Raw genomic sequence first — 17,087 nt, forward strand, 5'->3', positions numbered from 1 at the left:
TTAGACCCATTCTTTCTTTTTGAAAAATTATCTCAGCACCTAAGAAGCTCCAGATACTGTCTAACACAAAGCTATATAAGCCAGGGCTCCATTCGTGTTGGGGAGTGGGATCAGTGGAAAAAAATAATGAAAATGCAAAGTAAGGCAGATGAGCTGGATTTTGCATGACTATGATGTGTGGGGAGGGAGCACGAGGGGGATAAATACCAGCCAGAGAGGAAGGAACTGCATACTCCACTCTCAGCTAGAATCTAAAGTGCTACCTGATTCAAATGTATTCTTGGGTGGAGCTTGGTTTCAGTGTATGGAGGCAGTTCTAATGAGATGGATGAAACTGGAGCCAATTATACAGAGTGAAGGGAACCAGAAAGAAAAACACCAATACAGTATACTAACACATATATATGGAATTTAGAAAGATGGCAATGATGACCCTGTATACGAGACAGCAAAAGAGACACAGATGTGTAGAGCGGACATTTGGACTCTGAGGGAGAGGGAGAGGGTGGGATGATTTGGGAGAATGGCATTGAAACACGTATACTATCATGTAAGAAACGAATCGCCAGTCTAAGTCCGATCCAGGATACAGGATGCTTGGGGCTGGTGCACGGGGATGACCCAGAGAGATGTTATGGGGAGGGAGGTGGGAGGGAGGTTCATATTTGGGAACGCATGTACACCCGTGGTGGATCCATGTCAATGTATGGTGAAACAAATACAGTATTGTAAAGTAAAATAAAGTAAAAATAAAAATTTATTTAAAAAAAAAAGAAAAAGAAAAAATATTTTAAAATAAATAAATAAATAAAGTGCTACCTGGACTTGATCTGAGCATGTTGGTTATCACAAGCAGGACTGGAACAAGTTGATCTGCATTCGGGTTGTTGGATCTAAAGAAAGTGACCAGTAAAGCAGACAGTAGGAAGGGTCTGTCTCAATGCATCAGTCTACAAATATTTACTTGTACCTGTTATACAACATGTCCTATTGCATGACAACTCCCCAAATAAACATTACAACTTCAAATTTAAGTAGTCTACTAGGGACTGGGGGACTCATAGGTGAATAAGGCATAGGTGGTTTCAGCTAGAGGCAAGAATGCTGACCCTCCACCAGTAACTGAGTGATATGGAGGGATAAGCTACAGGTAGATACTAGGGGGAAAGTGTTCATGAAAGTTTCAGGGAGACTGAGACAAGGAGGCATGGGTCGAGTCACTTTGGGCCCTAGTGACAAAAGGCCCACAGGTGAAAGAAAAGGCCTCTTCCCTGCAGACACAGTCATAATGCTTTGAAAACTCAAGAAGGAAGAATGCTCAGAGTACTCTTGGTCCAGAGAAACAGAACCAACATTAGAGATGGAGAGAGAGCAAGAGAGAATGATTTTCAACAACGGGATCACTGGCTGTGGGGGACTGGCAAGTCTAAGATCCACAGGGCAGGCCAGCAGGTGGAAATTGAAGATTTCAATTTTAGAGTCTTGAGGCAGAATTTCTTCATCTCTGTTTTCACTCTTAAGGCCCTCACCCAGTTGGAAGAGGTCCTCCCCATTATGGAGGGTTATCTGCTCTACCTAAAACCAACTGTTTGTAAACGTTGATCACATCTACAAAATACCTCCACAACAATATGTAGACTAGTGTTTAACCAAACAGCTGGGCACCATAGTCTAGCAAGGTTGACGCCTTCACTTAACCATCACACATCAAATTGGGAATTCTGTGTGGATCACAATAAACTGTGGAAAATTCTGAAAGAGATGGGAATACCAGACCACCTAACCTGCCTCTTGAGAAACCTGTATGCAGGTTAGGAAGCAACAGTTAGAACTGGACATGGAACAGACTGGTTCCAAATAGGAAAAGGACTACGTCAAGGCTGTATGTTGTCCCCCTGCTTATTTAACTTACATGCAGAGTACATCATGAGAAACACTGGGCTGGAAGAAGCACAAGCCGGAATCAAGATTTCCAGGACAAATATCAATAACCTCAGATATGTAGATGACACCACCCTTCTGGCAGAAAGTGAGGAAGAACTAAAGAGCCTCTTGATGAAAGTAAAAGAGGAGAGTGAAAAAGTTGGCTTAAATCTCAACATTCAGAAAACTAAGATCATGGCATCCGGTCCCATCACTTCATGGCAAATAGATGGGGAAACAGTGGAAATAGTGGCTGACTTTATTTTTCTGGGCTCCAAAATCACTGCAGATGGTGATTGCAGCCATGAAGTTAAAAGACGCTTGCTCCTTGGAAGGATAGTTATGACCAACCTAGACAGTATATTAAAAAGCAGAGACATTACTTTGTCAACAAAGATCCATCTAGTCAAGGCTATGGTTTTTCCAGTGGTCATGTATGGATGTGAGAGTTGGACTATACAGAAGGCTGAGCACCAAAAAATTGATGCTTTTGAACTGTGGTATTGGAGAAGACTCTTGAGAGTCCCTTGGACTGCAAGGGGATCCAACCAGTCCATCCTAAAGGAAATCAGTCCTGGGTGTTCATTGGTAGGACTGATGTTGAAGCTGAAACTCCAATACTTTGGCCACCTGATGCGAAGAGCTGACTCATTTGAAAAGACCCTGATGCTGGGAAAGATTGAGGGCAGGAGAAGGGGATGACAGAGGATGACATGGTTGGATGGCATCACCGACTCAATGGACATGAGTTTGGGTGGACTCTGGGAGTTGGTGATGGACAGAGAGACCTGGAGTGCTGTGGTTCATGGGGTCGCAAAGAGTCAGGCACGACTGAGCGACTGAACTGAACTGAAGAGTATCTTTTGCACAGGCATTGTAATCCCCACCACAAATGAAAGACAATGGCAGAATCAGCAGTGGCAGCTGGTTGGGGTGACCAGTCAGAAGAAAAGAACGTGAGGACTCCTCCTGTCAGCACATGGGAAACACCCTCTGGGCAGCCTCAGAATCACTTGGCTGGAAAGGACTAGGCAAGGGAAGGCTAGAACCACAGAATGCTTTGTTATTATCTCTGAGACCCGGGGAAGGACTCTGCAACTTGAAAAATGAATCTTGGAAATAATAAAATGTTTGATCTACAAAGAGCCTGCAGCTGACAAGAGCACAAGATGTGTGGCTCTTTTATGGCATGCTGTCTTATGAGGGCAGAAGGAAAGAGAAGCAGATGTGCCGGGGCCTCTCCTGTGTAATGAGGGAGCTGTGTGTAATGGGGTTGGGAGGCTGTGGGAGCAACCCTTCCCTGTAGATCCAGTGGTTCAACTGCTGTCAGGTACAGCTTGATTGTGATACCATCTTTCTACTCCCCACCCCCGGAGGCCAGTAAGCCCAAACACTGCTAAGGTGCCCCAGATTCGAAGGCTCAAGCCTGGGGGAGGACCTCAAGTCATTCTGAGATGCAAGATGTCTCTGCTTTCAAGACAGAAAAGCAGAGACATTGGAATGATTCAAGAGAGAATCAGTAGTGACAGTCTTAACAAAGACTGCTGGCCTGCATCAGCCAAGGCTGAGAACTTAAGTACCATTATGTATGTACACAATGTAAGCTGGGACTGAAAAACCAGCCTAGTATATAAATCTTGTCAGATTCTAGGGATGCACACTCATATTCTTTTTCTCCAAACCTGCTTCTCCTCCAACAGCCCTTTTCTTAGAAACTGAGGCCACCATTCACCCAGTCTCCCAGCCCGAGGTAAGTCCTTAACTCCTTCCACTCAGTCACTCTCCAAGTTTTGTTGATTGCTACTTACTGAAACATCTGATAAACCCAAACCCCTCCTCTTTGTCCTGCTACTACTCTTTAAAGCTGATATCCCTGCCTCTTCTAGTTTTCAATCACCTCTGACCCATCCTTTGTATTAGAATGATGATTCAAAAACGAAAATCCAGTGCTGTCACTTCCCTATCTCTTCCTAGAGCCTTCAGGATAAAGGAGAAACCCTTATCAGGAGGAAGGAAAGCTTTTGCATCTGGTCCTTGCTCACTTCTCCCATCTTAGCCCCACACAGAGTTCTATCAGCTACTCAGTTTCTTTCTATGTCTCTACACATGAAGTTGGAAAGTTCTTCCTACTTCTTTGCTGAGTTGACTCATACTTCTTTAAGACATAGAGCAGAGGTCATTTCCTCCAGCTCATCCTGGCCTGAGTTGGATGTTTCTCTCCTAACCTAGAACTGTTTGAGAAGCCACACAGGGAAGCAGGCGTGCTGCAGTCCATGGGGTCACTAAGAGTTGGACACAACTTAGCAATTGAACAACAATGCCTGCAGATGTTCTCTTTCTTTCATCTCATGTGAGGATACATGTGGGTTCACCTACCACCCATGCCCACTACCCAGCCAGCCCCCAGCGGATGCTCTGCCTGAAGACCTGCTCCAGTACTGAAGCCAGGCTAAATCTGATTCTTAGACTGAAGATCTTCCCAAAACCACACTCAGGAGTGTGCCTCATTCTGACTGTCCCAGGCCCAGGAAGACTAGAACTTAGTGTTTATCACAGACATTTGTTTTGTCACAGCACAACTTAGCACTGAAGGCAAAGCTTTACAGGGTTTTTGATAAACAGCTGCCTTCACGACCTCCTGGTTTGAAAGACACAGTGGCATCTTCCCCAGCAGGGTTACTTTCAATCTGTGATTCACCCAGGTAATGCTTTATTGGCATTCTTTCCTTGTCACTTACAAATAAGCAGCTCTTCCAAAAATAGGTAAATAAATACAAAGTTGAAAAGAGCAATCATTTCTATTAATCTCTAGCAAAGGGCAGGAACAGGAAATAGGAAAAGTCTTCATGTTTGCTATATCTGCCTTGGGATTTTGTTTCCTAAAATTAAGGCCAAAACAAAGTTTTCAGTCTCCTCTGACAATATATGTGGATATTCAGGTAAGGTCATTCGCCTGCCAGACAGCATTTGGTGTTATCAAGACAGCCACTTAAAGAACCACAGTGGATTAAGGAAATCCTTCAGAAAAGAAAGGCATCTGACAGGGCAAGGACAATGAAGGAATTAACTTTGGGGAGAGTCATCTCCAGCCAGGGAAATGCAAGCCCAGGAGATAGAATCAGGAAGACGACAAGAGTGAAGCAGTTCAATCTCTCCTCTTTGTTATTATTGCCTTTTCCTGAAGTACTGCCCACCCTGGCCAGATTATTACTCATCTGAGAATAAATTTCAGTGGTTCAAACTAGTAAAATTATGAGGAATCACATTAAGTAAACACCTGGATAAAAGCTGAATGCAGAGAAACAGAGAGTAAAGCAGTGGTTACCAGGGACTGGAGAGTGGAGTAAAGGTGGGGATATTGGTCAGAGTGTACTAATGACTAGTTATGAGATTAACGAGTTCTGGGGATCTAATGTATAGCATGATGCTTACAGTGAATAATGTTGTACCATAACTTGAAAAACTGCTAAGAGAGTAAATCTTAAATGTTCTCACCATAAAAAAGAAATGGTAATAATGTGATGGGATGGAGGTGTGAGCTAACATATGGTGATAACCATGCTGCAATATATACCAAATCAACTCTTGTATACCTTATATATTTTTTCAGTTGGAGGATAATTGCTTTACAATGAGTGTATTAGTTTCTGCTGTACAACAACCTAAACCAGGTATAAATATATATATATATATATGTCCCCCGGCTGCGAGTCTCTCTTCCTCCCACCTCACTATCCCACCCTTCTAGGTCATCACAGAGCACTGAACTAATCTCCCTGTGCTATATACAGCTTTCCACTAGATATTTTACACATGATACCACTCATATACCTTAAGTTGACACAATGGTATATGTAAATTACATCATAAAGATGGAAAAATAATAATAAATAAATTTAAATGTTTTAAATACAAATTGGGTTTATAAAGCATAGAGTATGTAGTTTTTAATGTAGATAAATTGTTATCATAATTATGTTTTAGGTAAAATTTTAAATAAATTCCAATTCTTGTGCTCTTCAGCATGGTAGTAGGGAGCATGTTGAAAAAACCCAGCCACAGAACCTACAGTTCATTCATTCATTCATTCACCAAACAGCTCTGAAGCAACCATATATAAGCACTGTCAGTTCAGGTTCAGTTCAGCTCAGTCGCTCAGTCGTGTCCGACTCTTTGTGATATCGGTCAGTAAAAACAAACAATGACTATCTTGGAATTAAGAAAAAAGAGCCATACTGCCCAAGTTTAGTCCCGAACTATGCTACTTAGTTTTAACTATGGAACCATGAATAAGCTTTTGAATCTTTGTATAACTCAGTATCCTCATCTGTAAAATGTGTTTAATAAAGCTACCTTGATGTCATAGGGTTGTTGAGAGAACCATATAAGTTTGTAAATGGAGAGTACTTATCTTTATATGTATACACATATACAATGCCTACCAAGTCACATAACAATATGAACAATAACAACCATAAGACCACAACCAGTCTTTGTGGGGCATTTACTGTGTGCATATACTAAGTATAGCAAACATTTAATAAATGTTAGCCATTATTATTATTTGATCCTATAGTTTTATATTTTAATTAAAAAATCAGAAATATTCTGATTTCTGTAGTCACTACTGCTAGGCTAATAACTCTGACAGGTTTCCATCATATTTTGAGGGTGAAATTAAAGAAAGTAAACCCACAATACAATATGTCTAAAATAATAGTTATCTGACAATATCTGAGTTGACAACGTAAGTCTAGAAATCCTGAAAGCAGTTTTAAGAATATATTTTCAGCCCACCATCTAGTAGTATATTTTACATGTCTAATAAGGAGTGTATCCAGGGACTTCTCTGATGGTCCAGTGGTTAAGAATCTGCACTTCCACTGCAGAAGCACAGGTTCAATCCCTGGTTGGGGAACTAAGATCCTGTAGGCTGTGTGGTGCAGACAGAAAACTGTGCCCATGATTAAGGAGAGAGCCTGTTTTCTTGGACCTTGTTTGACAGTGAAAAGCAGGAAAGTAGGACTAAGAGCAGTGGTTTGGAAAAAAAATAATTATGATGGCAAGGGTTCTGAGTTAGTCAGGCATGAGGGTTAAGTCCAGAAACTCAACTAAAGCAGGGAGGGAGGATGAATGTGGTTCTGAATCCAGGCACACTGGAAGAAAGGTGCCACCCACAGTCCAAAAGACAATAGGAGAAACAATAGGAGGAGATCCCATCGCAAGATCAGAAATCCCAACCACGGGTAACCAATGCAAGGACCAAGCTTTTCTGCAGACATATGATGGTCTCCCATCTCCTTTCCACTGGCCAGGGCCTATGAGGGTCTAACCATTTGCAGGTACTCAAGTAGTGACTAACTGATGCTGTTTTTACTCTGAGGAGCAATGCCTGGAGGTCTGTCAAGAATATCATGCTTCCACTTGTATGTCTCTTATCCTTATGAGGTTGTAAGCATCCTAAAACCATCAACTACTTCTTTAACCTGGCAGTCCCAGAGAGACTCCTATTATAGATATTCAATAAACATTTTATGAATGAATGAATAATTACTACGAACAAATCAGCAGACACCAAGGGAGTCTGATCCTAAGCCAACTGCTTTCTGAGAGAAATGTTCCTTACATCCTCCCCATCCGGAGCAAAATGGTTTCAGGGTATGGGGACATCTGTCCATGTTGTCTGCCAAGAATCCACAGTGCCCTCTTCCAAGAAGAGCAAATCAATTTTCCTTTGGGGAACCACTCCACCCCATCCTCTCCTGGCCAAAAGTGGGGCTAAGAGTTCAGTCAATCCTCTTTCTCTCCCTGGCATTTGAACCTTAAGCAAAAGAACTGCAAGGGAAGAAAATGGTTGGAGCTGATTCATCCTAGCAGTGCCTAAAGAGTTTGTACATTAGTTCATGCCACCTCGATGGCTAGCAATAGGGAGGTTTCCATCCTCCCTGAGACCTGGTCATGTAACTCTACTTTGCATCAGTGAGCTTGCCTTTATCCTCTAACAAATTCCTTTGGTCCATAAGCGTAACAAGGGTCCATTTCAATAGCTATAAACAGGATACAATGGATGTGCTATAAAATCCTTGCTCTAGATCAGCAGTTCTTAATGTTGGCTGCACATTAGAATCATTGGGGAGTTTTTAAAATCCTAGCACTCAGGCCATACCCCAAGCCAATTAAACAGGACTCTATGAGGGTACAACCGGTCCTTGTTAAAGTGCCCCTGGTGATTGCTAATGTGTAGCCCAGGTTGAGAGTCACTGCTCTAGAGTTAATGGAAATATGTCCACTTTCTTATTGTCAGAAAATGAAGAAGGCTTGCAATACCCCTTGGTATTTTAAAAGTGACATGTTTCTAAAGGCAGAATTTAACCCTAGAGAAAGAACTAAATTCTCACTCAGAATTCATGATTTCCCTAAGAATTAAAGAACTAGGAGAGTTTTCATCTTTAATTACTATTTTTACTACCAGACAAATTTAAAGAATTTCAGAACTGTAAGCACTTTCTAATTTTATTAACAACACAAGTAAAGCACAGTGTCAGGAAGAAGATATCCCTGTTGGTTCGCATTTAAAATAGGTCACAATAATCTATTCCAAGCTTAGAAATGTTTCTACTGAAGAAACCAAAGAACCATGTTTAAAGTGGGGGCTGTCTTTGGTGACATCTATGGACTAGAAGGTGATCATGAGAAGGGAGAAAGTTGATACCTTTTCACTACCTCTCCTCCTTCTGTCCTGTGAGAGACCATTTCTTAATATTATGGGAAATGCAGTGAGGAAAATGCTAGCTGAGGAGTAAAGCAATTAAATTTCACAGAAAACAATAAATGTGTCTACAACAAGAGTGAAAGATATGTTGAAACAGTTGACGTTTAGTTTCCTAAAGAGAAGACCTGCCTTTTCTTAAGAGCGGCTTCTATAGAAAGACTAGAACAATATGGTGACATTCCAGAAGAAACCCAGCTGTGTGCATGCCCTGGACAGGAAGTCAAACAGTCACATTAAGACCCGAAAGGTGATGCCTCCGTGGAGGCGCATTTCTGTTGCTGATTGGCTACCACTCGCTTCTCTCTTGCCCATGACTCACTCTTAGTGCATGAAGACTTTGGGCTACTGTGAGCTTTGCCAGCCTCGTGGGGTGATGCCACACGTGTAGAACCAGCTCTGCTTCCAGCCCTGGTGAGAGACCCAGTGTCCCTAGAAACCAATTGGGTCCATCCTCTTCTATCAGCTACACAAGAAGGTTTTTTGTTTCTTTGTTTTTTTTTTTTTTTTCCTTCTATTTTTGTTTTTAGCCCTGATGAGACTGAGTCAATTTGAGGATAGATTTATGTATGGTGAAGCACTGTATAAATTGAACAATAGAGCTTGGGCACTTCATTGAAGTACTGTAGTTGGTTGTAGAAAGGAACAAAATGAGGGTCCCCTCCCATGAATCACGGGAAAGGGGAGTGAGGGGAATACTTTTGCATCTGGCACATGTTCAGGGTGTCCTTTAAAAAAAAAGTTCCTCCCACTTTTAAATTCAAATATTATGTGAGAATGCATTTTAAAATATTTTTAAAAGTCAAATAAATTTAAATTGGATGATGTTCATTTGTTGTCTTTTATTTTCATTTGATCAGTGTATGAGGAAATAACTCCTGAGACTAGACCAATCACTAGGAAATGATTTAGGAACATGTTTTCCCACAGATCAAATACTTTTGTTATGAACATGAACTGAGTTCAAAAGATATTTAACTGAGACTCTAATAGCACACAGTCAAAAAAAAAAACCTCACACTTTCATGATTATAATATAATAAACCACCTCTGATGCTGTACTGTCAATTCATTATGTCACTATCCCAAAGTTATTCTGTAGCAACTAATTGGTGAAACCTTGAGCATGACATTATCTCTCCTAAACTGAGAGTGTGATATTAATTTTCTCTTTATCATAAAGTGCATAAGAACAGCCCAACTGGACAGTATAATGGGTTAAGAATGTGATGGAATTGTTCCTTGCATGCTACTGGTTGACAGGGAAACACAACTCGTGAAAAGAGAAGAAACATATTATAATGGAAAGAGAGCTGAACTTGGGATCTGAACACCCAAGTTTGAATCCTAGCCTGTCAAGAAACCACACACTGGTCACTTCCTGTTACAGTTTCTTCCATTATAAGATGCAGATGACAAGTAGAGCTGCCTCCCTAGCTGTTAATGAGAAACAAATCAATAACACATATCAAAACACAGTGGCCTGTGCTACAGTTTTTGCTGAATCCCAACCTCAATTCCATTAGCATCAAACAATGAACACCTGAACTGGCTGCCATGCATGCCTTTTTACTTTACCATGCAGAAGTGAGGAATGAGTGTGAATTGCCTGTGATCTTTACTTTCTTCTTTATACTTTTCTGTATTTTCCAGTTTTCCTACAGTGATCATGTATCAACTTTATGTTTTATGAGTAAAAAGATGTGGGTGAATTTTAGAGGTTGGAGTCAGACTGAAAGCATTTGATTCAATAAACACACATCAAAGAGCATTTTGATAATTGTTTGAACTGACCAAAAGACAGAATGACAGAGTTTCAGAACACTAAAATTACTGAGGTGAGAAGCTTGCTCCATTTTCATTATTTTTCTATGAGAAAACTCCTTAATGAGCTCACTGTATCCGCATATATAGCTGACCCTTGAAAACACAAGTTTGAACTGCATGGATCCACTTATAAACATTTTTTTTCAATATATACATACCAGAGTACTACATGATCCATGGTGGTTGAATCCAGGGATGCAGAACCATGGATATGGAGAGCTGACTGTAAAGTTATATACAGATTTTCAATTATGCAGGTCAGTGTCCCTAACTCCCATGTTATTAGGGTCAACTGTAGTTTATTTTATTTTTTTTCTTTTTATTTATTTATTTATTTATTTATTTTTAATTTTACTTTACAAAAATGTTCCTTTATTGAGCACTTATTATCATGTCTCAGGTGTTTTGCAAAAAAGCTTATTAACACTATAAAATGTATTTTTAGCCCTATTTTTTCTACAGGAAAATTCAAAGTAGTATACCCAAGGTTGTGGCCAGTAAATGATTGTGTCTGATACCACCATTAACCCACTTTACTCTCTTCCACTGTAGTTTCCTGTATCATGCAGGCTAGTGTTCAGACTCCCTTGCAGCTCTGGTCCCATATATGACCTCAGATCAATTCAGTTCAGTTGTTCAGTCATGTCTAACTCTTTGAGACCCCATGGACTGCAGCACGCCAGGCTTCCCTGTCCATCACCAACTCCTCCCAAAGTCATGCCCATTGAGTCAGTGATGCCATCCAACCATCTCATCCTCTGTCATCCCCTTCTTCTCCTGCCTTCAATCTTTCCCAGCATCAGGGCCTTTTCAAATGAGTCAGCTCTTTGCATCAAGTGGCCAAAGCATTTGAGTTTTAGCTTCAACCTCAGTCATTCCAATGAACACTCAGGACTGATCTCCTTTAGGATTGACTGGTTGGATCTCCTTGCAGTCCAAGGGACTCTCAAGAGTCTTCTCCAACAACACAGTTCAAAAGCATCAATTCTTCGGTGCTCAGCTTTCTTTATAGTCCAACTCTCACATCCATGTATGACTACTGGAAAAATCATAGCCTTGACTAGACGGACCTTTGTTGGCATAGTAATGTCTCTGGTTTTTAATATGCTGTCTAGGTTGGTCATAACTTGCCTTCCAAGGAGTAAGCATCTTTTAATTTTATGGCATCAATCACCATCTGCAGTGATTTTGGAGCCCCTCAAAATAAAGTCTGCCACTGTTTCCACTGTTTTCCCATCTATATATGACCTGGGTTCAGCCAAACAGATACACCTATGCAAGATCAGGAAGGCAGTGGTGAGCATCAAATGAAGAGATTGAATTCTCTGCCAAGCACAGGGTAACCTTTGGTTCTTTGAGTGCAGTGGTCAAGGAAGTTATGTGTTCAATGCATAGGAGTGAGGAGCATCAGATAGAGTTTGTAGAAAGATCTTACATAAAGAAATCCCTTGCAGTTCTGAAGTGTTTCTGCTGGCTGCATTATTTTTGCTTGCACAGCATACAGACTTCTTTGCCAGGCCTGGTAAGCCTACAAATTACCCAATGTGCTCAGTCACTCAGTCGTCTTCAACTCCTTGTGACCTCATGGACTGCACCCCACCAGGCTCCTCTGTCCCTGTGATTGTTCAGGCAAGGATACTGGAGGAGGCTGCCATTTCCTCCTCCGGGGGATCTTGCTGATCCAGGGATCAAACTTGTGTCTCCTGCACTGGCAGGCAGACTCTTTACCACTGTGCCACCTGGGAAGCCAAATTACGCAATACTCTGTATTAAAGCCATTTCTGTTTAAATTGCCTAGAGTGAATTCTAATGTTTGCAACTAAGGAACTGAGGATAACCAGCAGATCTTTTAGACTCCATGCTTTCCCCACCATATCTATGTTTTCCCCAGCTATCTTTTTTATAATGGCAAAAAAGAAAAAGCAAACAAACCTGGATCCAGGATTCCTAAGACCAAAGAGATGACTTGAAGGTAACATAGCTATGACTGAAAAGAGTAAGAACCAAAGAAATTAAGTGAAAGGACTTGCTTATGGCAGGGACTCTGGGAAACATTAAATCAACAGAAGTCTGAAAGGGGAATGCAGAAGTGTCAGCGAGGGAGAGAGAGAAGTTCAAAAGTATCTGGCCACACATTCCAGAAGAGTTCAGGGGTAACACTCCTGTGGACAAAACACAGCAGTTTGACCTGGGCCTGATCACAAAAATTACACTGGGAATCCCATTAACTCTTTCAAAGATTGCAGGCTAAAAACCACACAGCATAGGTCAAGGGTTAATAAACTCCAGTCCACAAACAAAATCCTGCCTGCTGGCTTTTTTGTAAATAAAGTTTTACTAAAATAAAGATACACTCATTCATTTACACATTGCCTATGGCTGCCTTCACATAATAGGGTTGAGCAGTTGCCACAGAGGCCACAAAACTCACAAAGCATAAAATATTAATCTGGCTCTTTACAGAAAATATTTGCTGACTCTTAGCCTAGGAGGTTGGGAGGGAAGTCATTTGAAATTGATCCATCACTTTTCTATATCTGTCAACAGAAAAGAGGCCTATGTGGACAGATACAGGGACCCAGATGCTGCCTGAAGAGAAGACATCTAACTCCTTTGGTGGAAGCAGTCCCCACGACAGTTAGTCTGCAGGTATCCTTGTCTGCATATAGGTTGGGAGTGAAGAATACCAGAGGTGCTGAAAGTAGGAATTAAGTAGATTGAAAGAAACAGAAGTGTAGCTAGAGGATGTAAATTATAAACACAGAGGTGGAAAGTTTAGAAACCCAGGCTACAGCTCCAGAGGTATTTACGTAAGGAAGAGGAAGTACAGAAGGGTTGTCAGAGAAACAATGGGCAGCCCACTTGAGACCATTCCTCAGAGGCCAAGACATTGTGGGCGATTCTTCTATGGTTTCCTAGTATGGACTAGACACTGAATGGGATCCACAGAGAGTCTGCAGACTGGCAAAGGGTAAAGGTGTTGTTCATAGCACCAAAGTGGTCGAGTGACTGAGAAGCAGCCTTTGAATCCGACAGTCAAGGGAACCTTCAGCAATATTAGTAAAGAGAGGTGGACTCTGTATAATTTGGAGGAATAAGAGCTGTTCTAATAGGGGTGTCTGGGAATTTCAAATTGTGAGATGGAATAACGCTCCAGAAGTGGTTAAGATGAAAGGAACGAGATGAAACGGTAGCTGCAAGACGTAAATGGGTCTCATGTTGCTTTCTGAAAGATGGGTGCTGTAGCTGAAAACCCTTTTCATCACACAGCAATGGCAGCTGTGGCAGCATTCTTTGTAACAGGATATGACCTGTGGGTGAACAGCTTCCATTCTCTCCCACAACCAAAAGATTTTTCTTAGCTGTGTTTTGGCAAAACAGAAGAGAACGCCAATTCCACTGCAAACCACTATAAATGCCACCTACACTGTGCCTGTGGCTACTTTATCCAAGGGTAATGAGAGGATGACCAAAATAAAAATACACTGTGGCCTTTCTCAGCAGTGTAATTGAGTAAGCACAGAGGGAAAAAAGAGCCCTTCCTGCATGGAGAGAGCAACAAAAGGCAGTTACTCAACGAATCAACCCACTTGGGCCCTACAGGAACTCGCTGCTGAACAGCCTCATTTTCCCAGGGTGGGGGGATCAGGTCAGTCCCTGGGAGTGCTGACAGGTACACTGAAGAAGCAAAGAGAATCCTATACACTCCAAACTTATGAGACTTTTAAAGAAAGGAGAGATTTATCTTCCGGCCACCATTTTTGTTACCTCCGAAGACTTGCAATTTAAAACCTGAAGAAGCCACTTAACCATTTTGCAGTCCATTTTTCATCTATAGTAATGAAGATAATAAAACTGTGTCTTTCTCTTCAAGGAGTTTGAGCTACTGCTATCAAAATGTCTTACAAAGAGAAAGTTACCCCTGGAAACTCAGCACTTATGTGCTGAATTTTCTCTTAGGAGAGCTTTTGGAATCCCTGAGAAGTGAGGCTTAGAAGCTTGCCATGCCTAACAGGAAAGGCAAAGCTAGTCTGGTTTCTGCAAGATCCTGCCAAGTGACATCTCAGCAGATTTTCCTACGCCATGGGGCATTTCCTAAAAGCAAGGTGCATATGAGAAAGGCTGGTGGCTGCAGGGGAAGTGATCCTTACAGGATATTGGTTAAGAGACTGGATTTTACAGCTAGGTCACTCAGCTCCACCTCCTTCTATTGTGTGGCTTGTTATAGATTCACCATCCTCTCCAATTTCCCATTCCCTCCCCTGTAAAGTGTGGATAATAACTGCACAACTTCAGTAGGTTCTATTAAAGAATAAAAGAAATAAGGAATGTATTCAGGAACCAAAATGTTAGCCATTAATATAATTATATTTTGATATTAATGGTCAAGGATCCTGCCATAAGAAGGAGGTTATAGAGTGATTGATCTCAGTTGAAATTAAGGAGTCAATAAAAATATTTCTGAAGGGGGAATTCCCTGCTGTTCAGTGGTTAGGGCTCTGCACTCTTACTGTCAAGGGTCCAGGTTCAATCTTTGGTCGGGGAACTAAATCTTAGAGGTGGGATATTAGATGGAAAGATCTTCCATCCAAGGAAACAGTTAGGTTTGAATCACCTAAGATACTGTAGGAAATCTGAGGCCCTCAAAAGGAGCTGTGAGGGTAGGGGTTCCTGAAGAAACACGCCAAGGACATCTTGAGGAGCCTGTGCAGCAGGAACCAGCCGTGGGTTGAGCTGCAAAGCTCATTAGCCATCAGAGGCTCACAGATGACACGAGGTCATATACTATAACATCATCATCAGACTCACTGAGTATATAATACGGGAAGAAAGGCAACATACCTCAACCCAGAAATGAACTCTGGGGACTCTTTCCAATTATGGGGTCCAACACCCTTTTGGCTCCAAAATGCTACCAAGAGGTAAACTGGTAAAGAAACAGAAGTCCACACCTCCCAAGTTCTATTCAAAAAAGCCTTTGTTTTCTGTTGCAGTTATCTGACAAAGTTAAATATCATTTTCAAGACAATGAAAAAATAAAAACAATATTAGAAACCTTCCAAAAACAAAATTATATGGCCTGCTCCTAGATTTAGCAAACATCTTTCTTCCTGCAGTGTTGTCCTTTATTAAAATCTAATACTAATGTGGGGTTAATGTGACAGCCCCAAGAACACAGATGAAGTTATAAAGGAAATAAGCTTTTATTACTTTTCCAAAGACAAAGCAATAACTTAGTATAACAGAATGATGTTAAACTCTCTACCACTTTCCACCCTCACATTTTCCCTCTTTCTTTCTCTATATGTAATAGGGACATTTTCTTTAAAAAAATTAAGACTCCATTTACAAGTTTACGATAAAGCAGTAAGTAAGAATAACAGCATATTATTTGTGACAACATCTTCTAGAAGCAGGGAAGACTGTCTTTGGAATTAGCCCCCAAATTTAACCCTATGTTCCTACTTTCAAGTGCACTAGGTTAACTAATATATTGTTACATAGTACTTCTCCCTTTTGCTCATTCCCCACAGTTCTTTTTTTTAAATCTTCTAAATGTCTCTCAAATCTGTTGTCTCCTTTCAGGCCTTCTCATACTTCAGATGCTGTCAATCTTCTCAAATACATCCTCCCAGTCATCAGATTGGGACCTGTGTGAACTGCATATCTAATTTCCTCCCCTCCCTGCTTAAAGAAAATCAGCTTTCTGTCACTTACAGAATCATGTCACCAGTCACGGGGATGGTCCACTGATATGTTTATCTAGTTTGTCCTTAATGCTCCTTGTCCCTTCCCCTTGTTCTCTATCCCCATGCCCTAGCATGGCCGCTGACCACCACCACCATTTCAACCCCTACAGTTCTAAAGCGTCTGGTTCTCTAACACATCATGCTTCTATAGTGTATGTTCTGCACTTTCATATGCTGTGTCTCAATTACCTTCCCTTCTTGTTTATTAACAGTGGCAGAGCTCTTCCATGGGCCACATCTTACTCAATGAGCTTTGAGTATTAACTCAGTTAATCATTACATCCCTGTGAGAAAGATACTATTATTGTCCTCATTTTAGAGAAGAGGACACTTCAGCACAGATCAGTTAGGAAACTTGTCCAAAGTCACACAGCAAGTAAACTGCTGGGAGAAGCAAGGAAGCAGGATTCAAACTCAGATGTCCCAGCTCCTTATCCACACACCGCACTGCCTCTGCTTCTTCGATCCTCATTCTGCATCATCTCTTCTGCAAAATTTTCTCTGAGAACCTCAACTGCTCATCAACCCCTCTTATATGCCTCATGAAGAGACTTATTATATGATAACTATCACAACTCTTCTTCTCATTTTAGACCATAAGTTACTGGAAGGCAGACACCATAATTCATCATGGTATCTTAGCACAGGTGCTCAATACCTGCTTGACAAATAACCCAATAAGGATGACAGATAGCCTTATTACACGTTCCACAGTTGGTATAAGGAGAAATTCAAAGAAATTGGAACCTAAGGATTACTTGGTTCTTCTAGCATTTAATGTGTCCAAGGAACATTATATCTAAGCCATAAATTGCAGA

This window comes from Oryx dammah, unplaced genomic scaffold (assembly GCF_014754425.2).
Source record: "Oryx dammah isolate SB20612 unplaced genomic scaffold, SCBI_Odam_1.1 HiC_scaffold_29, whole genome shotgun sequence".
Lineage (NCBI taxonomy): Eukaryota > Metazoa > Chordata > Mammalia > Artiodactyla > Bovidae > Oryx > Oryx dammah.